The 26,481-nt window shown below is 38.9% G+C and overlaps 1 long non-coding RNA gene across 1 annotated transcript; it reads right to left on the reverse strand.

The window, feature by feature from the left end:
* Window positions 1-6,544: 6,544 nt before the first annotated feature.
* On the reverse strand, window positions 6,545-26,254 carry LOC110128576 (uncharacterized). Its single transcript, XR_002311218.2, has 2 exons — window positions 26,153-26,254; window positions 6,545-6,728 (listed from the first exon to the last, which is right to left on the reverse strand). It is a non-coding gene; the product is annotated as an uncharacterized lncRNA (long non-coding RNA).
* Between the last annotated feature and the right edge of the window lie 227 nt (window positions 26,255-26,481).

A 26,481-nucleotide genomic window follows, 5' to 3' on the forward strand; every position in this document is an offset into this window, starting at 1 on the left:
GTCATGTCTGACTCTTTGTGACCCCATGGATGGCAGCCCACCAGGCTTCTCTGTCCATGTAGCTCCTCTGGCCAGGCTCCAGGCAACAATACTGGAGTGGGTGGCCATGTTGTTCCCCAGGGGATATTCCCAACCCAGGAATTGAACTCAGGTCTTCAGCATTGCAGGCAGATTCTTTACCATCTGAGCCACGAGGGAATCCCAAAATGCAGTGAGGTGAGGTGAAAGTTGCTCAGTCATGTCTGACTCTTTGCGACCCTATGGACTATACAGTCCATGAAATTCTCTAGGCCAGAATATTGTAGTGGGTAGCCTTTCCCTTCTCCAGAGGATCTTCCCAACCCAGGGATTGAACCCAGGTCTCCCACATTGCAGGCAGATTCTTTACCAGCTGAGCCACAAGGGAAGCCCAAAATGCAGTGGGAAATATTAAATATTTAATACAACTGTACTAGGTATCCATTGCTACATAACAAAGCACTCAAAACTAAGTGGGTTAAGACAACATTCCCTATCTCATAGTTTCTGTGGGTCCAGAATTCAGTGAGGGCACAGCTGGTACGTCTGGTCTCTGCTCAGCAATGTCTGAGGCCTCAGATCAAAGACTTAAAGGCAGAAGGGCTGGAATCTTTGAAAGCTGGAGGATATACTTCAAATTGGCTCTCACATGGTGGCAAGGTGGTATGGGAGAGCTGGTTCCTCCACGGGCTACATGAGTATCCTCATGACATAGCATCTGTCTTTCCCCAGAGTTGACTCTCCATAGGTTTAAAGAAGTTGCACTAGTTTTAGACGCTTTTCTTCGGAAGTCTCACACCATCACTTCTGCAGTAGTCTACTGGTCACACAAGGCAACCTGATTGTGTGTGGCAGGCAACTACATAGGATATTGTATTAGTTATCTGTTGCAGTACTAAAAATTACCCTGAAAATTGGCAGTTTAAAGCAGTCAGCATTCATTATTCGCAGTTTCTACAGATCAGGAACATAGGAGTGGTTGAACTAGGTGGTTCTGACTCAGTCTCTCATGAAGCTGTCTGCTGGGGCTGCGGTCATCTGAGGTTCAGCTGAAGCATCTGCTTCTGAGCTCTCTTGTTTGTGGGTAAGTTTCAGTTCCTCGCATGTGGGCCTCTCCTGAGGCTACCTAGGTGTCCTTATGGCACTGTACTGGTCTCCCCCAGAGTGAGCCATGCAAAAGACAGACAGATGGAACCCAAGATAGAAGCCACAGTCTTTTATGATCTAATCTTGGAAGTGACATACTGTATTAGTTTCCTATTGTGGCTGTGACAAATTACCACAAGCTCAGTTGCTTAAACAACACAAAAATTTATGATGTTACAGTTCTGGAGACCAGAAGCCCAAAATGGGTTTCTTTGAGCGAAAATCAAGGTGTTGATAAGGTCTGTGTTCCTTTCAGAGGAGAATCCACTTCTTGGCCTTGACTTGTTTCAGCTTCTAGAGGTCATCTGCATTCCTTAGCTCATAGCCCTTTCTCTGTCTTCAAAGTCCTCAGCATAGCATCCTCAAATCTCTGACTGCCTCTTTTATCTTGTAAGAAACTTTTTCGTTACATTGGACCTGCTCAGATAATCCAGGATAATCTCATCTCAAATTTCTTTGAATTAATCACCTCTGCAAAGTCCCTTTTTCCATGTAAGGAATTTATTCAACATGGTCATAGGTTTGGGATGTGGGCATTAGGGTGTAGATGTATTTCAGGAGCCAGCAGTCCACCTACCATGCATACCATCCCTTTTGCTATATTATAGTGGCCACACAGACTAACCCTGGTACAATGCAGGAGGAGATTACTTATGCATGTGAATATCAGCAGGTTGGGATCACTGGGGACCATTCCGGAGGCTGGCCACCATAACATTTTTGGATGGCTCTTACCTAACTTTGAAAAGTATGAAGTATTGCTTCAAAATACAATCCTGAAAGAAAAATCCTATACAACTATTAACATTTTGTTCCTACTAGACTGAGAAAGAATAATAATAATGATAAAATCACAATAGCTACCATTATTTGCTGAGTGCCTAATATGCGTGGGCACAAAAATAAGTATTTAACATTTCTAAATTATGTAGCATCTTGAAATATGAGATCAATTATCATCCATAATGACACATATTAAGAAACAGGTTCAGAAAAGCTTTGAGTAAATTCACACAGAGTAACAGGCAGAGAGACAATCTAAATTGAGTTTTGTCAGGTGTTAGGATATGTGGGCAGAGGAACCAGAGATCAAATTGCCAAAATCCGCTGGATCATTGAAAAAGCAAGAGAGTTCCAGAAAAACATTTATTTCTGCTTTATTGACTATGCCAAAGCCTTTGACTGTGTGGATCACAATAAACTGGGGAAAATTCTGAAAGTGATGGGAATACCAGACCACCTGACCTGCCTCTTGAGAAACCTGTCTGCAGGTCAGGAAGCAACAGTTAGAACTGGACATGGAACAACAGACTGGTACCAAATAGGAAAAGGAGTATGTCAAGGTTGTATACTGTCACCCTGCTTATTTAACTTATATGCAGAGTATATCATGAGAAATGCTGGGCTGGAAGAAGCACAAGCTGGGATCAAGATTGCAGGGAGAAATATCAATAACCTCAGATATGCAGATGAGACCACCCTTATGGCAGAACGTGAAAAAGAACTAAAGAGCCTCTTGACGAAAGTGAAAGAGGAGAGTGAAAAAGTTGGCTTAAAGCTCAACATTCAGAAAACTAAGATTATGGCATCCAGTCCTGTCACTTTATGGCAAATAGATGAGAAAACAGTGGCTGACTTTATTTTGGGGGCTCCAAAATCACTGCTGATGGTGATTGCAGCCATGTAATTAAAAGACGCTACTCCTTGCAAGGAAAGTTATGACCAACCTAGACGGCATATTAAAAAGCAGAGACATTACTTTGTCAACAAAGGTCTGTCTAGTCAAAGCTATGGTTTTTCCAGTGGTCATGTATGGATGTGAGAGTTGGACTATAAAGAAAGCTGAGCACCGAAGAATTGATGCTTTTGAACTGTGGTGTTGGAGAAGATTCTTGAGAGTCCCTTGGGCTGCAAGGAGATCCAACCAGTCCATTCTAAAGGAGATCAGTCCTGGGTGTTCATTTGAAGGACTGATGTTGAAGCTGAAACTTCAATACTTGGCTACCTGATGCAAAGAGCTGACTCATTCGAAAAGACCCTGATGCTGGGAAAGATTAAGGGCAGGAGGAGAAGGGGATGACAGAGGATGAGATGGTTGGATGGCAACACCGACTCAATGAACATGAGTTTGGGCAAACTCTGGGAGTTGGTGATGGACATGGAGGCCTGGCGTGCTTTGGATCATGGGTTGCAAAGAGTCGGACACGACTGAGTGACTGAATTGAACTGAGGATATGTGGATTCCAGTCCTTCTTTGCCACTAACTACCTGTGATAGGCGACTGCAATAACAAAGCTTTCCTTGTTGATGTTAGTTGGACTACAGATTCCTTACATGTATGATCCTGAAAGAGTAAGAATAACAGGTATTCATGTAATTTATTATCAATCCATAGGTGGCACTTTTGTGTTACTCAACATATGTATAGAAGCTCAATTTTGAAACTCTGGCCCAAAACAGTTATATTAGAGAGTTAAGTCCCCAGGCACATTAACAGCATACCATTGTTCTTGGCTGTGCCAAAGTGAAAGGGCAGACAGAGAACATCATGTGAAGATTTTCCACACGGATTCTAATCTACTCATATATGCCACCCCCTGAGACAACTTAAAAAAAAAAAGACCCTTTACACTGCATAACCTCAGGTTGCAAAAAATCCATATTGTAACACACTAAAGTTATATTCAAGAACAAAACAGAGGAATTTTTCTGATACCTCCCCCCATTTCCTTTCTCCCTATTTATGTACAGAGTCTTTTCAATAACAAATATCCACCTGATTTTCCTTAATTGGCTGATCTGAATAGCTCATTTAGGAGAATAATTCTAGAGAGTTATTAAATTTTACATGGTCCTATTACATCCCCACACATTATCCCATCACTAAAGCAGTACCAGGAGATGTAGTTGGGAGTATCCTGGAAGGATTACTATAGAGGAAGTATGCTCAGAGTTAATATTTCAACTTGGACATAACACATGGAAGTGATCTGCATTATAGTGGGAGGAAGTGATGCCACACATAAAGGGCATTTTATGCAATGCATGATTTAACATTGTGTTCCTGTGTTACTAGAAGAGGGAGTTCCCAGTCCAATGCATTTTAAAGAATATCTCACAGGTATTCCTTTCTCTTTAAACCCTTGAATTTTGCTGATCCACTTGACAGATAACTGCTTTAAAGCATCTATATTCACTTTTGTCTAGATTTTTCTTATTGATTCATCACATCACTTTCAGGCACATACTGTTTGCTTTGTACCTTATTTATACATGAAGTAAAGAAATACAGATTGAAGATCTATTGCATATGAAAGCCTCCATTAGCCATTGGTGCATGGACAGGGCTTCAAAGATTAACTTAGCCCAACTGCCTTCTCCTATGGGTTCATGACAAGGATGACTCATTCATGACAAGAGTGCCATCTTTGCCTTTACCCTTTGTGCCAGTGGCAACAGTTCAGTTCAATTCAGTTCAGTCGCTCAGTCATGTCTGACTCTTTGCAACCCCATGAACCGCAGCATGAACCCACGCCCTCAATCTTTCCCAGCATCAGGGTCTTTTCAAATGAATCAGCTCTTTGCATCAGGTGACCAAAGTATTGGAGTTTCATCTTCAATATCCCTCCTCAGTTCAGTTCAGTTCAGTCGCTCAGTCGTGTCTGACTCTTTGCAACCCCATGAATTGCAGCACGCCAGGCCTCCCTGTCCATCACCAACTCCTGGAGTTTACTCAAACTCATATCCATCGAGTCAGTGAGGCCATCCAGCCATCTCATCCTCTGTCATCCCCTTCTCCTCCTGCCCCCAATCCCTCCTGGCATCAGGGTATTTTCCAATGAGTCAACTCTTTGCATGAGGTGGCCATAGTATTGAAGTTTCAGCTTCAGCATCAGTCCTTCCAATGAACACCCAGAACTGATCTCCTTTAGGATGGACTGGTTGGATCTCCTTGCAGCCCAAGGGACTCTCAAGAATCATCTCCAGCACCACAGTTCAAAAGCAACAATTCTTCGGCGCTCAGTTTTCTTCACAGTCCAACTCTCAGATCCATACATGACCACTGGAAAAACCATAGCCTTGACCAGACGGACCTTTGTTGACAAAGTAATGTCTCTGCTTTTTAATATGCTATGTAGGTTGGTCATAACTTTCCTTCCAAGGCGTAAGAGTCTTTTAATTTCATGGCTGCAATCACTACCTGCAGTGATTTTGGAGCCCAGAAAAATAAAGTCTGACACTGCTTCCACTGCTTCCCCATCTATTTTCCATGAAAATATCCCTCCTAGTCTTGTGTAATTCCCAAAGTCCATTTCTTTGCATTGCAGTGAGCAGTCAAACTAACCAGCCAAATTCTCTAGTTATAGAATGAAGTGAAGTGAAGTTTCTCAGTCATGTCCCGGTCTTTGCGACCCCATGGATTGTAGCCAACCAGGCTCCTCCCTCGGTCCATGGGATTTTCCAGGCAAGAATACTGGAGTGGGTTGCCATTTCCTTCTCCAGGGGGATCTCCCTGATCCAGGGATCGAGCCTGGGTTTCCCGCATTGTAGGCAGACGCTTGTATCATCTGAGCCACCAGGGAAGTCTAGTTATAGAATGGAAGAAACTCAAATTAGGTTGGAAAAACAAATATGGACATACCACAAGTACCTTTGCCCAATTATTGAAGAAGCAAAGTTTCAGCATTAATATTTTTTCAGTTCTGTCCTTGACGCAGAAATGAGTATCCAATATCTAACACAGCTTCACTGGTTTCTTTCCATCTCAAATTTACAACACAAATTATTCCAGCTCTAAAATTTCTAGATTTACAAAAAATCTAGTCCATGGTTAAAAAGAAGCACAATTTAAACCTCTCATATACTAAAATCTTAAGAGAGAGAGGATAATTTAATGGGGAAAATGTAAGGATACTGAAATCAGGTAAAAATTTTTTTAACTCTTTCATAACTCTAGGACCTTAGACAGATCATTTAATATGTTTGGGGAAAAAAAAGAGTAAATAATACCTAACTTTTCTTCCTACCTATGAAGACCCTTTTTTTGGTTTCTTCTTTACTTGTAACTGGGGAAGGAGGACGTCTGAGTTGATCCCTAAGGAAACAGAATGTCTTTGATTTGAAATTTCACAAAGATCTAGGATTATAACTGTCTTCGTACCTTCAGGCCTGAGCCTTTCTGTCTTGCCACATTTATTTTCATATTTGTGTATAATATAGCTGAGGAGAACTCAAAAGAAATAACCCCAGCAACAGAAAAATTGCTTCCTATTATAACAGACAGATATAGCAAAAAAACAACGATAGAAAAATCAGCTTTTGTTACTTTTAAAGGCCTAATGACAAATTTTGGAATGATGTATTAACACAAAATACATACTTTCTATCTCCTCTGGAGGCTTTGTCTTGTCAAGAAATTTGTCCAGTAGGAAATCTTGGTATAGCAAGTCCACTTTCAAACAGATCGTTTCAAAGTGCTCTTTTGTTCTGGAAACTGGCAATTATTCTGTCGCTGTGTGCTTGAGACTTGGATGGGAATGATTTTTTCCCACAACTATCAAGCCCTGTATGAATGAACAGAGCCTTTCATTTACTGGAAATAGACAATAAGAGCAGAAATCTCGATTGCACATATTTCAATGTTGTCACATAAAACAGTGTTTCTTTTTATCAGCAAGTGGTTTATAAATATCAACATCACCCCAAAACAAACAGCCTAGTTTATAATGACATACTGAGTGGTATTTCAATTTGTAATATTCTGTGCCAAGCTTAAAGTCTTATACTCATGTTTCAAGTAAAGTGCTTAATTAAAGCTTAAACAAGGTTCTCCAGAGACTTAATAGTAAAGCATTGCATTAGAAAACCAGGTAATGAATTGTATAAAAATTAATTATGGCCTCCTTATGTTAGATAATAAAAGTCTATGACATCTTGCCTGATATTATAGATCCTGCATTCTGAAAATCTTGTGTAATTACTGATCTAAAATTATATGTCATAAACCACATTTTGTATTTACTTATTTATTTGATCAGCATCAGATTAACCCTAGGTTTGATTTACAGTGCTGACACTTAGAAGCTATTAGACTGCTCTGAGACTGGGTTTCTTCAGCTATAAAATAGGAACAACATCACTTAGCTCATGGGGTTGATGCAAAGTTTAAGTGAGAAGATGTAGGGCTTTCCAGGTGGCACTAGTGATAAAGACCCTGCCTGCCAATGAAGAACACATAAGAGACGGAGGTTCGATCCCTGGGCTGGGAAGATCCCCTGGAGGAGGGCATGGTAACACACTCCACTATTCTTGCCTGGAGAATCCCAGTGACAGAGGAGCCTCGTGGGCTACAGTCCATTAGGTCACAGAGAGTCAAACACAACTGAAGCAACTTAGCATGCACATGTGATAAAGACAGTGCTCAGTACAAGGTAGACGCTGATGACCTGCTTGCCCTCTCTCATCCCATCCCAGTGGTACACCCACACTCACTCTCACGAGACACACACAGAGGTGTTTCTTAGAAGTAGAGGGGGAAGAAAGCAAAGAAAAAAGTGGGTCTAACAGGGGCAAGTGCCTTTCCTTCAGCTTTGGCATTTTCTATACGGGCTAAATCAAGCTGGACAGAAACAGGAAATATTTTGTCAGTGGAAAAATCTTTAGTTCCCATGGCTCTTGATGCTGCTCTGGAATATCTACATAATACCAAGAAGAGACTGAACTTTCAACATGATTTTGTATAGTTCTCTAATCGGAGACTCACGTTCAACAAATTGGGAAATCTTGCCAATTTGCATTTTAATTTTTCTCCTCTGAAAGGAAGTATTGCTGTGTGAAGAAAGGACACATTTAACGACTGAATTGCCTTTTTATAATCCTAAAATATTATTTAACTACATTCTACTTGAGGTAGAATCAAGTGTTAGGCAGTAAAAAAGCTTTGGAATCAGTTTTAAATTTGAATCTTATTCCCTCACATATTACTTGTGAGACTATTATGAACCAAAAATAGTCCATGAGTTTTTCACTTGTAAAATGGGCTACCCACCTCATGGTGTTGTGAGGATTAACTGGGATAATAAATGTAAAACGTTATTTCACTGACTTTGAATAGTAAGTGCTCAAGGAAGTGAGCTATTGTTATTGTAAATTATTCCATGTGTGTGTTAGTCACTCAGTCGTGTCTGACTCTGTGTGACCGCATGGACTGTAGCCTACCAGGCTCCTCTTCCATGGAATTCTCCAGGCAAGAATACTGGAGTGGGTTGCCATTTCCTTCTCCATAAGTATTCCATACATTAGCTTTAGTTGAAATTTTCAGTTGCTGGCTAGTCCTTGCCATTGTTTTAGCTCCAAACTAAAGCAAGAAAACCATTTGGTGAATGTCAATGTATGTCAATTCTGAAGGGTGAAGAAGAATTGCTTTTTGGATGGGGAATACATGTAATTTCATGGCTGATTCATGTCAATGTATGACAAAAACCACTACAATATTGTAAAGTAATTAGCCTCCAACTAATAAAAATAAATGAAAAAAATAATAAAATAAAATAAAGAATGTAGGAGAAATTATCCAGCTTGTATATGAATGTGCTCAATAAGACCAACACAACATAAAGGTACTTATCACTACCTTATCTAAATAGATACATGTAGTTTCTGGACCATCCCAAGGTCAAGTTCAGAAAGTCAGCAGTAGGAGGCTGAGACTGCAAGCTCCATGTGAACATCAAGAATAAATCAAGTGCACTCACCTTTCTGAAAGCAGGGAGAGAAAGTACAAGAGGGCTTTGTTAATCAGACAGGAAAATCATAGCCTGAAAATGCTGACAATGACATTTCAAAAGTCTCACTTACTTAGTAATAGATAAGAATATGTGAAGAAGGAGAAAAAAAATTCCCTGAAGTTTTCAAAAGGAGAAAAGGATCAAATATCTGTTTTATGTGAGAACTTTATCATGCGAGGTTACTTCAGTTCACATTTCCTAAACGGGGACACCTCTCCAGCGGGAACAGGAGGCTCCTCTTGTGAGGCACTGTGCTGGTAACTGGTGACAATGACAAATGCCATCTGACTGATGGCCCCGCCTATCCCACTTTAGGCAGTCAGAGATGTACTGAAGACAGTGTCATCCAAATCCAAGTTCACTTATGAAATAACAAAGGGAAGAGACCCTCCATGCCCTCCAACTCCTTTTCCACTGGTGCTGTAAGGGGCCCAGAAGAGAAGCACCCTCTCTCTGAGACTGGCCACCTCTGGGAGACACTGAGGGGACCAGAGAGCTCCCCAGGTAGTCTCCAGGCACAGAAGCAGGTAGGACCACATTAGCCTTGAGCAGTGATGTGATGGCTTCCTAGGTGGCGCAGTGGTGAAGAACCCACCTGCCAATGCAGGAGATGCAAGAGATGCAGGTTCGAACCCTGGGACAGAATAATTCCCTGGAGGAGGAGATGGCAACCCACTCCAGTATTCTAGCCTGGAAAATTCCATGGACAGAGGAGCCTGGTGGGTTACAGTCCCTGGGGTCACAAAGAGTGGGACATGACTAAGTGACTGCGGACAAGCGATGTGGTGCCCTCTACCCTCACCCCACCTCCTTTCTCTTGAGCAACCCCTCCTTCATTTTCTCTCTTTTCTGTCCAGAAAACTTCTGGAGGTCTTAATAACTGAGCCCTTTGCCCTGAGGAAATCGGTCCTCTTTATCCACTGACCGCTTTTCCCAACCTCACCTTCCCACCCACCTCCAGTTATATGTCATTTTGACATCTGGGGGATTTAAATGGTGATAAAACACCTGGGTTCAGACTATAACTTCTTCAATCTAGAAATATAAACTCCATTGTTTCACTCACAATAAACCAAATCTCCACGAAGGGAGCACTGGTGTATATTCTTAAATCTTAAGAAAATCAGCTAAGTGGTCAGGCAGTTGACCTGGGAGGATTCTGTCTCTTTTTACAACAGCCATAGCGTTTCCATCATTGCTGTCTCTATCTCTGTTTACTGCTGAAGGATTTGAGAAATCTCCACGCTGAGAAAAGGAGCAGGCTGCTCCCCATATCCACTCTCTCCACCTAGGCAAGAACACCGGGTCAAGGTAAGGAAGAACATGGCAGAGGGCCCAGAAATGACTGGGAACAAGGAGGCGACAACCTCAGACTCACAAAGGATATAAGCAGGAAGGAGAGACTTCAGAGGTATTCAGGGAATTGGCACAGAAATGAACTTGGGTCACACAATGAATAGGAGGAAAAAAGGTAATTGTCTCAGGTTAAAAGCTCTTGTCTTTCTTTTGTTACAGTAATAATCAAAAACAAAAGCTTGGAGGATTTATAGGCATTAAAGAAGTACATCTTTTTTTTTCCCTTCAATAAAACAGTATCTTTAAAGACAAACAGGACGACAAGTGAATTTTGTTTCAACCCAAAGGATACAGTAAAAATCAGGAAACACTGTAAACATAAATATTTTCATCCAGTCATTGAAAATGTTTCAGCAAGCGTGAATAAGTGAGCTCTAAGCTATCGTAATACAGCCCCAAAGGACAATTTCAGCAAAGGAAGGTTTACTGAGCTCCACACAGATAACAAAAGTAATAGTTTGGAATGAGATATAGATGTTTCCACTTATAATCCAAATTGCTGTATGACTGGGGATATACTGCTATCAAAAAGTGCCATGGAGTTCTGGAAGAAAACTTAAGTTGGCAGTGGTTCTGGCTTTGTAGCTCTGTGACTTTGCAAGAGTTCTTGAATCTCAGGCCCTCATCAATAAAAGGAGGGGGCTGGGGCTTAGATGTTATCAAAGTCCTTCCTGCTCTAGAATTACTTCATTGTCAAGATTTATACAGAAAGTATTGTAAAAGCACAATTAGCCTAAAATTTTGGCATTTTTCCTGTCGATATTTCCTCAAGGGATTCCTTGGCCCCTTTCTTAAAGATGACCAGCAGAACTTGTTAGTTGCACTGTGGACTTTGGCCACTGCCAGACCTGGGATAGGTCTCATTTCTGTCACTCCTTGGCAGTATGATGATCAACAAAGGACCATGATTCTCTGGGTTCACTTCCTCATCAGTTACATGTAGTCTTATCCCATAGGGTTGATAGGGGAATAAAAAGTCATTAATCACATAAAGAACTCAGCATAGCACCTGACACTCAGTGAGTACAGAAGTGATATATTATAAACTGTATAAATTATTATAAACTTTATAAACTGTATCAGCTCTTTCACACAAACATTTGTCTTCTATAGGCACTGGAATGTCATTTAGACACTTCATCCTCTAATGAGTCAGTGGAGCTCCTTAAGTCAGTGGTAACTGGCTCTAAACTCCTGGCTGGTGAATTTTATCCCTGATTAGTAGGCATTTTATGTGTGTTAGTCACTCAGTCGTGTCTGATTCTTTGCAACTCCATGGACTGTAGTCCACCAGGTTCCTCTGTCCATGAAATTCTCCAGGCAAGAATACTGGATTGTGTTGCCATTCCGTTCTCCAGGGGATCTTCCTGACCCAGGGATCAAACCTGGGTCTCCCACATTGCAGGCAGATTCTTTGCAGTCTGAGCCACCGGGGAAGACCACTTAAGGTGGTAGCGGTTTAGTCACTAAGTCGTATCTGACTCTTGCAACCCCATGGACTGGATCCCTCCAGGCTCCTATGTACATGGGATCCTCCAGGCAAGAATACTGGAGTGGGTTGCCATTTCCTTCTCCAAGGCATTCTATAGTTGCATCCATAATAGGCAAAGTGTTTGAAAGAGTTGGCATAACGTAACGGGTAAGTGCATGGACTCCAGAGCAAGACTTCTTGGGTTCAAATTCTTCTCTGTCATTTCTTAGCCATTCTTAGGGGGATATTTGGGAGGTGTAAATGAGTTCACATTAAAAACACTTAAAACAGACCCAGTTTGAGAGAGATGATAAATGAAATACTCAGATCAACTACTAATTGGAAGCTGGAGCCCAGAACATAGTTAAGCAAACAAAAATTTTTTAAAAATTAGCAGCCTAAAGTGTAATTACTTTAAGCACCTTCTGTTTAAACTTGTTCACACAAGTATTTGTCATTTACAGGCACTCAAATGTCATCAATTTGTGGGTGGGGGCAATGGTGTCTCCTTAGTCACTACATCCTCTAAGGAGTCAGTGGTAACTGGCTCCAAACTCCTGGCTGCTGAATTTTATCTGATTAGTATGCATTCTTTCCAGCATGACATGAAACTATGAGATGAAATTAGCTGTCTTTGTGCTACTAAAATAATAACTGAAATATTATAGCAAATGAATTTTGTGACATTTCACATATAGTCTTTGAGCTTAGGGCTTTTATAATGAAGTTGTGTCCTTTCCCGTCTGCATCTCTTCAGAAATGCTCTTGATTTTCCATTTACTGGAAAATACGTGACTCACACAAGCCAGCAGAGATCTATACCTCATTATCTGATCTTGTTTTATGGTTGAGTTAGAACAATATGTTAGGTCTATTTTGGTACAATATAAGTCTTTTTGGTGAAGAACATTAAATTCAAGTATCTCTGATTAGTGAAATAAAAGATTTTAACAGTGATTTCAGGGAGATGGAGATTCATAGATTAAAAAGTCAAGTATCTTCTGTGATATAACTTATCTGTATGCATTACCTAAAGTTGTAGAAAGTGATGTTAGACTTGTGCAAAATAGATTCCAGTTAATGGACCATGAAATGATGAGGCTTTATTTTTTTTGAATTACAGGAATATCCTGAAAACCACTGCTCTGTGCCCCAAAGCAGATTTTACTCCGATAGTAAAAATGTGTGAAAATTCACTTTGCTAATATATGCTCTCAGTGTGTTTTCAGGAGGGAATAATGTCAATCATAATTAGTTACTTTGATCTCAAAGGTCCTTTTTATCTGTAAGATTCTGACTCTGATTATTGAACACCCACTTCATGGAAGGCACTGCTGGCTTTTATACCAAATGTTGAAACAGGCTCCAGAATTTCCCCAGGGACCTTCCTCCACACAAGCAAGCATACTCTTCAATCACTGGAGCATTCGAGTAACTCATTGTGCCTCCAAAGATACATAATTCTTCTATTATGGATTTTCCACTGAAATGAAGATTTCTTGAAATACTCAACTGCCAATCCTTTTAACATTTACAAATCTTGGAAGGGCCTCTTCTGTTGAATCCTTTTCTTGTATCTACTTTATTATCAACCATCTAAAAATTTGGAGAGGGCTTGCTATCATTCAAACTGTTAGATACAGGAAGTAGCTTGGTGGTTATTTTAAGAAGTATGAAACATACCATGCTTGGCCCTCAGTAGGGTTCACGGAATAGTATTTGAATGAATTTGTTAAAGTTTGACAGATTTAGTTTAGGGATAACAGGGGGAAAGTTACTGGATTGGGTCAAAGGTAACATTTGAGATACTAAAGGAGGAGTATTCATAGTTAATGGTTGTCATAAAGACACTTCAAATTGGATACATATTAATAAAGAGGATGTAACTAATGTATACTCTAATTCTGCATAAGTAGGTTAAGAAATGTTGAAGATGAAAGTAGATATTTTTGCTTTGTAGATAAAATAAATGGAAGATTTTCATATCTTTTACATATGTATCTTTGGGCTCAATGTTTCTGAAAAGATACATAAATCTGTTTTATCTTTAGAAAGTGAAAGTGTTAGTTGCTCAGTCATGTCTGATGCTTTGTGATAGCATGGACTGTAGCCTGCCAGGCTCCCCTGTACACGGAATTCTCCAGGCAAGAATACCGGATTGTGCTGCCATTCCTTTCTCCAGGGCATCTTCCTGATCCAGGGATTGAACCCAAGACTCCTGCATTGCAGGCAGTTTCTTTACTGATTGAGCCACCAGGGAAGTTTTATCTTTAGGCAACAACTTGATTCCCACTCACATAAAATGCCCATGATATGTGGCTTTCTGGGATTCAAGGTACTGGGCCCATATTTTCATGATGTCTGCTCAATAGAGCATGAAATTCTATGAACACTTTGAGAACGTTTTCTTTTTCTATTGATCAGCTATCTGAATGAAGGAAAAAAAAAGAGACATAAACATAAAAATAGAAACTCCATTACCTCTTTCCCAGGCTCCCACAGTTTTCAGTGGAGTGTCTATGATGCTGCTCTAAGAACATGGTGTAGTCTAGGGGAGAGAACAGTGGCTTCCGCAGCAGACATCATAGCTGCAGTTCTGGCCCAGCCATTTACCAGTAGGCCTCAGGTGTGTTAAGCAACCGGCTGGGCCTCCATGACTCTCTTTGTAAATGGGAATAATATTTATACCATAGACTTACTACATGCATTACCTAGCATGCAGATTTTTGAAAACTTTTTATTTTGAGCTAATACTAGACTGGCATCAAGACTGCTGGGAGAAATATTAATAACCTCAGATACACAAATGAAACCATCCTTACGGCAGAAAGCAAAGAGGAACCAAAGAGCCTCTTGATGAAAGTGAAAGAGGAGAGTGAAAATGCTGGCTTAAAACTCAACATTCTAAAAATGAAGATCATGGGATCCAGTCCCATCACTTCATGGCAAATAGATGGGGAAACAATGGAAACAGTGACAGACTTTATTTCTTGGGCTCCAAAATCACTGCAGATGGTGACCACTGCCATGAAATTAAAAGACGCTTGCTCCTTGGGAAAAAAGCTATGACCAATCTAGACAGCATATTAAAAAGCAGAGACATTACTTTGCTGACAAAGGTCGGTCTAGTCAAAGCTGTTTTTCCAGTATTCACGTATAGATGTGAGAGTTGGACTATAAAGAAAGCTGAGGGCCGAATTGATGCTTTTGAACTGAGGTATTAAAGACTCTTGAGAGTCCCTTGGACTTCAGGGAGATCAAACCAGTCCATCCTAAAGGAAAGCAGTCCTGAGTGTTCATTGGAAGGTCTGATGCTGAAGCTGAAACTCCAATAGTTTGGCTATCTGATACGAAGATGTGACTCATTTGAAAAGACTCTGATGCTGGGAAAGATTGAGGGCAGGAGGAGAAGGGGATGACAGAGGATGAAACAGTTGGATGGCATCACCAAATCAATGGATATGAGTCTGAGCAAGTTTTGGGAGTTGGTGATGGACAGGGAAGCCTGGCATGCTGTAGCCCATGGGGTCGCAAAGAGTTGGACATGACTGAGCAACTGAACTGAATATAATACTTACAGAAAGATTGTAAAAATAGCATAGAGAGTTATTATGTAAGCAGATTTTTTCATAAGGGTTAATTTCCTTCTCTTCCTATGCAACATAAATTTGGTCTGTTTTCCTATTTCAAAATAAGAACTTCAGATATTTCCTTTCATTTGATTTGGCCTCTCTAGCATGTTTGTATATGTATACAGACACACACACACACACACACACACACACACACACACATATATATCTTCCTAGGTGGCACTAGTGGTAAAGAACCTGCCTGCCAATGCAGCAGGTATAAGAGACACCAGTTCTATCCCTGGGTTGGGAAGATCCCCTGGAGAAGGAAATGGCAACCCACTCCAGTATTCTTGCCTGGAGAATCCCATGGACAGAGGAGACTGGTGGGCTACAGTTCATGGGGTCACAAATAGTCGGATATGACTGAAGCAACTTAGCACTGCACGGTTATAACATACATACATATATTATAAATCAACAGAATTTAGTTTTTAGAGTAGTTTTAGGTTCACAGCAAAACTGAGCAGAAAGTATAGAGTCTCCACACATCCACTGTCACCATAAAGGCACAGTCTCTTCCACCATTGATACCCCACCAGAGTGGTGCATTTGTTTTCATCAATGAACCTAAATTGACACATCATTATCACCCAGAATCTATATTTTACACCAAGGTTTACTCTTGGAGTTGTCCATTTTCTAGGTTTTCACATGTAGTCACAATTATAATATCATACAGAGTAGTTCTGCCCTAAAAATCCTCTGCGCTTCACCTATTTATACTTTCCCCCACTTCCTCTAGCAACCAATGACCTTTCCATTGTCTCCATAGTTTTGTCATCAGAATGCCATATAGCTGCAATCATATAGTATGTAATCTTTTCAGATTTGCCTCTTTCACTTATTGATATGCATTTAAGGGTGTCTTGGTTACTTCCAAGTTTTGACAATTATGAACAAAACTGCTATAAACATCCATGCACAAGTTTTTGTGGACATAAAAATTTTAAATTAATTGGGTAAATATCAAGGAGTGTGATTCCTGGATTATACGTTAGTTTTGTAAGTTTAAATATTAGTTTTGCATGAGTCTGACATATTATCTTTCAATGTGGCTGTACCATTTTACATTTCTTCTGGCAATGAGTGGAGAGTTCCTGTTGCTCTGTGGTCTTGCTGGCATTTGATGTTGTTAGTTTTGGATTACTGTTATTCTCAGAGGTGTTGTTCTATAACATCTTCTAGAACTAACACCGAAAAAAAGATGTCCTTTTCATCATAGAGGACAGGAATGCAAAAGCAGGAGGTCAAGAGATACCTGGAATAACAGGCAAGTTTAGCCTTAGAGTACAAAATGAAGCAGGGCAAAGGCTAACAGAGTTTTGTAAAGAGAATACACGGGTCATAGCAAATACCCTCTTCCAACAGCCCAAGAGACAGCTCTACACACGGACATCCCCAGATGGTCAATATCAAAATCAGACTGATTATGTTCTTTCAGCTAAAGATGGAGAAGTTCTATATAGTAAAAACAAGACCTGGAGCTGATTGTGGCTCAGATCATGGGCTTCTTAATTGAGGAAAGGGGAGGGGGAACCACAAGGCCATTAAGGTATGAACTAAATCAATTCCCTCATGATTATGCAGTGAAGGTGATGAACAGATTCATGGGATTCGATCAGGTAGACAGGGTGCTTGAAGAACTATGGATGGAGGTTCACAACATTGTATAGGAGGCAGTGACCAAAACCATCCCAAAGAAAAAGAAATGCAAGAAGGCAAAGTGGTTGTCTGAGGAGGCTTTACAAATAGCTGAGGAAAGAAGAGAAGCAAAAGGCAAGGGAGAAAGGGAAAGATATACTTAACTGAACGCAGAGTTCCAGAGAATAGCAAGGAGGATAAGAACACTTTATTAAATGAACAATGCAAAGAAATAGAAGGAAACAATAGAATGGGAAAGACTAGACATCTCTTCAAGAAAACTGGATATATCAAGGGAATATTTCATGTAAGGATGGGCATGATAAAGGACAGAAACAACAAAGACCTAACAGAAGCACAAGAGATTAAGAAGAGGGGGCAAGAATACACAGTAGAACTGTACAAAAAAGGTCTTAATGACCCAGATAACCATGATGGCGTGTTCACTCACCTAAAGCCAGACATCCTAGAGTGTGAAGTCAGGTGGGCCTTAGGAAACATTACTAAGAACAAAGCTAGTGGAGGTGACAGAATTCCAGCTGAGCTATTTCAAATCCTAAAAGATGATGCTGTTAAAGTGCTGCAGTCAATATGCCAGCAAATTTGGAACACTCAGCAGTGGCCCCAGGATTGGAAAAGGTCAGTTTTCATTCCAATCCCAAAAAAGGGCAATGGCAAAGAACATTCAAACTACTGTACATTTGCACTCATTTCACATGTCAGCATGGTTATGCTGGAAATCCTTCAGGCTAGGCCTCAGTAGTACATGAACCAAGAACTTTCAGATGTATAAGCTGGGTTTCAAAGAGGCAGAGGAACCAGAGATTAAATTGCCAGCATCATTTCAATCATAGAAAAAGCAAGAGAATTCCAGAAAAACATCTTCTTCTGCTTTATTGACTGTGCTAAAACATTTGACTCTGGATCACAACAGACTGTGGAAAAGTCTTAAAGAGATAAGAGTACCAGACTCCCTTACCTATATGCTGAGAAACCTGTATGTGGGTCAAGAAGCAACAGTTAGAACCTGACATGGAACACAGACTGGTTCAAAATTGGGAAAGGAGTATGACAAGGCTGTATATTGTCATCTTGCTTATTTAACTTACATGCAAAGTACATCATGTGTAATGCCAGGCTGGATAAATCACAAGAAGGAACCAAGATTACTGGGAGAAATATCAACATTCTCAGATATGCAGATGGCAGAAAGTTAAGACGAACTAAAAAACTTCTTGATAAGGGTGAAAGAGGAGAGTGAAAAAGCTGGCTTGAAACTAGATATTAAAAAAACTAAGATGATGGTATCCGGTCCTATCACTTCATAGCAAATAGAAAGGGAAAAAGTGGAAGCAGTGCCAAGAGGTCTGAACTCAGAGAAAACCTAACCTATTAGAGCCTTCAGTGAAAACCCTGGTGACATCAGGACCACAGTGGATGGCCTTGACTTAGGCAACGCTTAAGTATTTTCTTAAGGGAATTTACTATACCCAGAAACCATATAGTGATAAAAAGCAAGAATTCCTTCAGAGATCTGAGTTTATATCTTTACTCCTTTTACAAAGTGCGACAACCAAGTTAACTAAATTCTTTAAACTATTTCTTCATTTAAAAATCTGAATAAGAATACCTACTTTATGAAATTAGATGCATTCATAGGTTTTCAAACTCTCGGGGTAGTATAAATGCTTATTTTATTTTTGTTTTTTTTCTTTATATTAGTTAACTATGACATGAAAATTTATGAGAAATTCATCAGAAGTCTTGGTTTGGAACCTATATTGCTTTTTGCAGGACAAGTTTATGGGAAGTATGTTTACTTTCCTTCTTGAATGTGTTGGGTTGCTTTCCAAATGTTCTAAAATATTGGAAATTTCATCTCAAATCTGGATAGTAGCAATTTCAGTTAAAACTGGGCTAATGCAAGTTGGACCCTAAAGGCTGAATGCTGAAGAATTGATGCTTTCAAATTGCGGTGCTGGAGAAGACTCGAGAGTCCCTTGGACAGCAGGGAGATCAAACTAGTCAATTCTAAAGCAAATCAATCCAGATAGTCATTGGAAGGACTGATGCTGAAGCTAAAGCTCCAATCCTTTGGCCACCTGATACAGCAAGCCAGCTCATTGGAAAAGACCCTGATGCTGGGAAAGATTCAGGACAAGAGAAGGGGAGAGCAGAGGATAAGATGGTTGGATGGCATCACTGACTCAATTGACATGAGTTGGAGCAAACTCCAGGAGATAGTGAAGGACAAGGAAGGCTGGCGTGTTGCAGTCCATGGGGTTGCAAAGGGTCAGACATGACTTAGTGACTAAACAGCAACAACACAAGGATCAAACTGTGAATGTTTGGATGCCACAATGTAAGACAACTCAGTAGATAACAGTCTTGGCTGGAGTTCAATACACAATCCGTAAGCTAAGTCTGGCAGCCAGAAAGTGATATAAAGCTTCCAGGATTGTACAGAGTGTACAAGTTTGAAAAATCAGCATAATCTAATTAACATTATGATGATATATCTATCTGGGCTTCCCAGGTAGCTCGGTGGTAAAGAATTCACCTGCCATTGTAGGAGACATAATGAATTTGATCCCCGAGTCAGGAAGATCCCTTGAGGTAGGAAATGGCAATCCAGTCTAGTATTCTTGCCTGAAAAATCCCATGGATGGAGAAGCCTGGAGGGCCGCAGTTCATGGGAATGCAAAGAGTCAAACATAACTGAGTGACTGAGCACGCAAGATATATCTATTCAACTGTGTATCTTTTTAAACCTCCCCCTACAAATGCTTAAAACATTATATAGTATATGAAGTTAGAAAATTCTTTATCTAGTTTTTTATTTCTACTTTAAAACAAAGAACATACCATCTCATGTGACGGAAAACCAAAGTTTGATTTTAGGGATTGGAGTGACTGTGCCAATTTTTTTTTTTATTTTCCTTTTAGAGGAAAAGAAGAAAATAAAATTTCCTCAATTCTTAGTCTCTATATAGACTTTCTCTGCCTTAAAGAGTGATTTGTTTTCGAAATTGTAATAGGACAAAACATTATATGCTGAAAACTTAATCACTATTAAAAAGTCACTTTAAAAATGTAAATGTACCTCTGAGTCCTCAAATCAGAATAATTTATACTAGATACACTAAAGTCTATTAGAGAGTACATAGGGAAACGTGAGGCAGCCTGTAGGAAGCTGCTATCAACCCAGGGGTCAGGGGACTGGGAAGAGGTGCTCTACCAGCAGTCTCAGCAGTGGCGCCCAGAGGAGACCCTGCAAGAATTGTCAGCTCCCTTTCTCCCCTCTCTCATCTTTCAATCTGCCTTTAGTGTCTCTCACAGTCTGGAGAAGCCAGGTAGCAAGGGGTTCTGGGAAACAGTTTGCAGGGGTTAGCTCCGTTTGCGCAGAACAGAGCTTGGGAGGGAAGGCAAATAGATCTGAGAGCAAATAGGTATGAATGGCAAAGTATGGCACAAAGCAGTTTCTCAGCTGAAATACATAATATAGTCTGTTTCTATGAATCTGATTTTTTTCTTTCTTCCAGATTCCATATACAAGTGATACCTTGCAGTATTTTTGTCTTTATCTATCTGGCTTATTTCACTTAACATAATGCCTTCAAGGCCCATTCATTTGTTGCAAATGCCAAGATTTCCTTCTTTTCCATGGCTGAAAAATACACCATATCTTCTTTATCCATTTATCCATTATCAGAAAACTTATTTCTTTCTATATCTTGGCTACTGTGAATAACTTTGCCATGAATGGTGGGAGTACAGATATCTCTTTGATATCCTGTTTCCATTCCCTTTGGTGATAAACATCCAGAAGTGGGATCGCTGGATCCTATGGTACAGTGGGGAAATAGGGAAAGTGACAATGAGTCACTCAGTCATGTATGACCCTGTGACCCCATGGATAGCCTGCCAGGCTTCTCTGTCCATGGGATTTTTCTCTTTGTGACCCCATGGATAGCCTGCCAGGCTCGTCTGTCCATGGGATTTTTCCAGGCAAGAATACTGGAGTGGGTAGCCGTTGCCTTCTCCAGGGGATCTTCCCAACCCAGGGATTGAACCCAGGTCTTCTACATTGCAGGCGAATTCTTTACCATCTGTGCCACCAGGGAGAGGTTGGTAAATAGTACGGACTGCCAGCTATAAGATAAATAAGATCTGAGGACCTAATGTAAAACACTGTGACAATAGCTGATAACATTATAAAATTAAAATTTTCTAAGAGTGTGGAACTTAAATGTTCTCACACACACAAAAATAGATAAATATGTGAGTGAAGGATGTCTTAATTAACCAGATGGGGGCATCTTTTCAAAATATATATGTATATCAAATTGCTCACAGCATGTACTTTAAAAATCTTACAATTTTGTCAATTATATCTCAATAAAGCTAAAAAAATGCAAAATAGTTCTCAAAAATGCAAAAAAAAAAGGCTTAATTACTCAACTAGACTAGGGGTATTCAATGAAACACTTTATAAAGCAGAATTATCATAGCCCAGTTGAATGTCTTCTTGGATTTTACCACTTTGGACACTAAGTTACTTTCCATCCACTAATTCTTTTATTCTCATCAAGGATTTAGGCACTATTATCATACAAAACAGGAAAGGATCAGAGAGATTAAGTAATTTTCCCCAAATTGCTTACTTAATTAAGCAACAAAACCAAGATTTGAATCAAGTTCTCTCAGACTCCTATGCTCTATCTACTACTTCAGATATAAAAATAATTAAATAACCATTTAATAAATGAAATATGCCAATCAACATATAGGCCTATTTATTTATAAATTATATGTATATATTTAGTATGTATACTAAATATTGAGAATTTGGATTCTATCACTTAAACTAGACAAAATCAATATAAGTTCATGTCATTGATCTCAGGCTTATGATTATTTTGTAACTGAAGCCATATTTCTCAGTATATCCTCTGACTCACTTGGGGAACCTGTTAGGAAGCTAGGCCTCATTTCACACATCCTTAGCAATGCCTGCCTAGGGATCTGCATTTGAGACAAGCTCCAGAGCAGATTCTTAGGCACATTAACATTTGACAGTCCCCATAGTAATTCTGTATTTGGTCATTCTAACTCCCTTATCAAGAGTTGTATTTAAATAATTTTCTTTTTAAAAAACGAAAACAAGTTGACCCAAGTTAAATAATAAATCCACAACACCCTACCTTGACCAGAACCAAACAACCTACTATCTTCTACATAGAATCTTGATTCAAAGATGACAAACCCAAAGATAAATACCATAGAATTTCACTTATATGTGTAATCTAAAAAAACAAAACAAATGGACAAACATAACTACAGAGAACAAACAGGTGGTTGCTGGCAGGGGGGTGGGGGGGTGGGTGAGGGATGGGGAGAGGAGATGCATGAAATGGGCAAGGGAGATTAAGAGGTACAAACCTCTAGTTACAAAATAAATGAGTCATGAGGATGAAATGTACAGCCAATTATATTGTAAAATCTTTGTATGGTGACAGATGGTAACCAGATTTATCATGGTGATCATTTTTCAATGTATAGACATATCAAAACACTATATAAAAAGGAACAGTTCAAATGTTAAATTTTCAATTTAACATCCTATCCTCATGCACTTAGAACACTTTTATATTATCTCAAAAATTATTTTCTCAGTATGAATAACTATTTTTAAAGTCTTTGATTATTACATTATCTTTAAAGGTGGAATATTTTCATTATTTTCTAGTTTTTTTCTTACAACATATATGATATCTCACATAGACCAACATGCTTTTTATATTTCTTTCAATTGCCAAAATTGTTAAACAATTTATTTATAGGCTGCATCTACTAACATGTTCCAAAAGTTCCTAAAAATACATTTCTTTGTCTCATTCTAATAAAATCAAAATAAAACAAAAACAGGATGATTCGGGAAAACATAAAGCTTCTTCAGATTGGTGATATATATAAAGAGCAACGTGATATAAAATTTAGACACTTGACTTCTGAAAAATTTAGCTAAGTTACAAATTATCCAGGTTATGTAGTAACTCTAAAATTCAATAATCCTAATTTCTTATATAAAAAAAAGAAACTTAAAGATACAATAGTTTAGTGGAAATCTTAAACTCTTCCTGAAGAGTCACAACTACCAACTGATTAATTACTTCATAAGATCACCTCATGCGAAGAGTTGACTCATTGGAAAAGACCCTGATGCTGGGAGGGATTGGGAGCAGGAGGAGAAGGGGACAACAGAAGATGAGATGGCTGGATGGCATCACCGACTCGATGGATATGAGTTTGAGTAAACTCCGGGAGTTGGTGATGGACAGGGAGGCCTGGTGTGCTGAGATTCATGGGGTCACAAAGAATCATACACGACTGAGTGACTGAATTAAACTGAACTGAAGATTATTATTACTATCAGCAGCAATGGATACCTAGCTCTATTAACATTAAAATTAATTGTTACCTAATTCAAATTAGCAAGAATTTGAACATAATATCCTGATTCCATTTAATACATGAAAAATTTGGTCTTTAGTTGCCTGAAGATACATCCATTTCATTTTTATCCTTCTGGTAGAGCTTTCCTCAGTTTTTTAATTCCTGAGAAAATCTGAACCAGGAAACAAACTAGTTTTATAATATAGAATCATATAAGAATTTATGATGAATGCTGGGCAATTAATATATAACAGATGAATTATCTAATCCAAATCATAAACTAGTCATATATACTCATATATATGCTAGTCATTTATATAAATAAATGCATGCATTCATGTTAAGTTGCTTCAGTTGTATCCGACTCTTTGCAACCCCATGGACTGTAGCCTTCTAGGCTCTTCTGTCCAGGGGATTCTCCAGGCAAGAATACTGGAGTGGGTTGCCATTTCCTTCTCCAATATAAATATGTTGTGTAACCCAAATCACAAGCTTATTCAATCATTCAATAAACACATTGAACACTACAAAACACGGGTACTGTCTAGGTTCTTGGGATGCATCAATAAATAAATTAAAAACCTTGTCCAATGGAGCTTGTATTTTAGTAGAAGATGATGATAAACAAGCAAAATAAAGGACCAAATTACATTGTATGGCAGAAGGTAACAAGTGTTATTGGATAGGAGAAAAATTAGGGCAGCATAAAGCATAGGGTAGATGATATTCTTAAATAGAGAGGCCAATGTAGGCCTCATGTGAGCAAAGCTTTGAACAAATTGAAAATAAATCATTTTTATTTTATAAATATGATCATACATAATCAAATACAACTTTCTAGAAATACTCCCTTACACATTAATTTTTCTGAGATAAATGCTCTTTTATTATTTATGTGTTTTCTCTTTTGTTAGATTCTCATCTCCTTGAAGAGAAGAACTGAGTCTTATTCATTTTTCTTTTCCAAGCCCCTGGTACTGTGCTTGGTACAATATTTGGAGAATGGAAATTGAATTGCTTAGTAAGATATGTTTAGAAAGAGCTTTGAGAATTCTGGCAACGGGATTTTCATCACTGGAATGAAAACAAACCACTGCCATATTTCTTCTCCTTGTTTCTTTAAAACTGTATATAAACCATATTCCATGAATCCCCAATTTTACAATTTTCTCAGAACTAGGAGAAAAATTGTCAATAGTGGAGTCCTAGTATGCATAGACAGAAATAGAGTAATTCTTAATTTTGTTTTTTATCTTAAATAACAATTAAAATATGTCTTAACACATGCAACCTATAAAAGTAATATGAAACAGTTAAGTAATTAAAAACCCAGGATCTTCAACCAATCTAACTTTTTAATAGTGTAAGCTAGACTCCAATGATTTTGAGTAGTAGGCATAATTCTTGGGTGTTTGGGCAATTACTCTGTTTCCCCATATAGGCCACTTATAACTTCATCACAGCTGAGATAAAGTGAGAATTCCTGGGTAACAGTAATAACCAGACTATATCACAAAAGGAAATCAAGCACTTTTGGAGGTAAGGTTGATAAAGTGAACTTTGAGAAACTGGTATCAGAGAGATGCAAAGAAATAATAATCCCAAAATAGGCATCAGGTTCTATGAACAAGAGTCATGAGAAGATCAGTGAGATACCATAGGACAGTAAAACAAAAAACATCACCAACAACTATGTCTCTATATCTGGATCTGGATCTATATCAGCAGCCATGACTACATGGATGAATACATGAGTCAGACACAGACACAAATCTCCTAAACTTGGTCTCAAAGGATTTCTCCACCATCCTTATGACACAAGATTGGAAATTAATACCAGAACTAAAACTGCTTTTTTAGTGTTTTATAGTATATAGCCTAAAACATATTCAAAATTAAAATAGTAAAAAATTTCATAAAGGTCTTGGTCAATTCAGTAATTCTTAACTAGTGGTCATTCTAATTTTTTTTATAGTAACTTAAGTTAAAGAATATCAGATTGATTAAGGATAAATTTTAGCTCTGGCTAGAGCTAACAATATGGCAGCCCTATAATCTGTGTTACTGTTGGTGTGTTAACTATTTGATAGGTATTAATTTTTAAAAATTGGAGTGAATTCTCTCAATCTAGATATCCAACGCAACAAAACCCCTAAACTCCTTTCTCAAAGGGTAGATTACTGCTAATTCCCTTCTTGCATAAATTTAGGTTTAAGCCCAAGAGTTGTCTTGAAAGCTCCTGAGCTCTGATTAACATTTTATACTTGGTTTCCATCTCTTGCTAAAAGCAAGACTGATATTTAAAAAGTGCTACAGAAGGTGCTAGGCACTTCGGTTTAAGTGCTGCATAGTATTGGCAGGACCAAATGTGATCCTCTGAATGTGTTTGACACAGGAACTTTTGGAATATGTACTGAGAATTTCTGAGAAATGTATAGACTATGCCTTGTAAATTACCTACATTTAACAATTTCAGTCTTTGCTCACACATCAGGAGTGGCCACTGAAATGATGACCGAGCACCACCTGGACTTCAGTGGTTTCAGTAGAGCCAAGGGAGAAGGAATTTCCTTGCTTGGACAGGCAATCAATTCATAGAAGGGAGTAACAACCAATAAGCATCATAAATTTAAGTTACTTACTTTCTCCCAAGACAATACAAATTAACAGAAAATTCAAACAGCAAGGGTCTACTTTTCCTTTCAGTCCTTAACCTTTTTTAATACATAAAATTATCAAGTTTCCTTTTAGCCCTGTTAAACAAGGAATAAAGGAATTATTCCATAAGCCTGGAACCATTTCATATCCATAGCGATGGAACCATATCACAAGAGAGGAAGCATTCTCTCTCTTTGAATAAAAAAATCCTCACTTCATTGCATAGTGCACAGGTAAATATAGCTTTGAACTCAATTCTGCTTTCAATCTGGCTAACTTTGCAGTGACCTCTGGCAAATGACTACTTTTTTGG

Source organism: Odocoileus virginianus, chromosome 21 (assembly GCF_023699985.2).
Source record: "Odocoileus virginianus isolate 20LAN1187 ecotype Illinois chromosome 21, Ovbor_1.2, whole genome shotgun sequence".
NCBI lineage: Eukaryota > Metazoa > Chordata > Mammalia > Artiodactyla > Cervidae > Odocoileus > Odocoileus virginianus.